Source organism: Schistocerca nitens, chromosome 3 (genome assembly GCF_023898315.1).
Source record: "Schistocerca nitens isolate TAMUIC-IGC-003100 chromosome 3, iqSchNite1.1, whole genome shotgun sequence".
NCBI classification, from domain to species: domain Eukaryota; kingdom Metazoa; phylum Arthropoda; class Insecta; order Orthoptera; family Acrididae; genus Schistocerca; species Schistocerca nitens.
In genome coordinates this window covers 32,487,263-32,488,208 of record NC_064616.1, presented here as the reverse complement: position 1 = coordinate 32,488,208, position 946 = coordinate 32,487,263, and positions in this window count along the sequence as shown.

The following is a 946-nucleotide window of genomic DNA, read 5'->3' as shown; positions in this document are numbered from 1 at the left end:
GTCCCCTCGACGATCACCAGTGGTGTACGGCCAGTGTAGGAGACCGCTCCCCACACCATGATGCCGGGTGTTGGCCCTGTGTGCCTCGGTCGTATGCAGTCCTGATTGTGGCGCTCACCTGCACGGCGCCAAACACGCATACGACCATCATTGGCACCAAGGCAGAAGCGACTCTCATCGCTGAAGACGACACGTCTCCATTCGTCCCTCCATTCACGCCTGTCGCGACACCACTGGAGGCGGGCTGCACGATGTTGGGGCGTGAGCGGAAGACGGCCTAACAGTGTGCGGGACCGTAGCCCAGCTTCATGGAGACGGTTGCGAATGGTCCTCGCCGATACCCCAGGAGCAACAGTGTCCCTAATTTGCTGGGAAGTGGCGGTGCGGTCCCCTACGGCACTGCGTAGGATCCTACGGTCTTGGCGAGCATCGGTGCGTCGCTGCGGTCCGGTCCCAGGTCGACGGGCACGTGCACGTTTCGCCGACCACTGGCGACAACATCGATGTACTGTGGAGACCTCACGCCCCACGTGTTGAGCAATTCGGCGGTACGTCCACCCGGCCTCCCGCATGCCCACTATACGCCCTCGCTCAAAGTCCGTCAACTGCACATACGGTTCACGTCCACGCTGTCGCGGCATGCTACCAGTGTTAAAGACTGCGATGGAGCTCCGTATGCCACGGCAAACTGGCTGACACTGACGGCGGCGGTGCACAAATGCTGTGCAGCTAGCGCCATTCGACGGCCAACACCGCGGTTCCTGGTGTGTCCGCTGTGCCGTGCGTGTGATCATTGCTTGTACAGCCCTCTCGCAGTGTCCGGAGCAAGTATGGTGGGTCTGACACACCGGTGTCAATGTGTTCTTTTTTCCATTTCCAGGAGTGTAGTTTTCCATCCAGGGCTACCTCTAGATACACTACAACCCTGTCTAAAGTTTCATCGAGA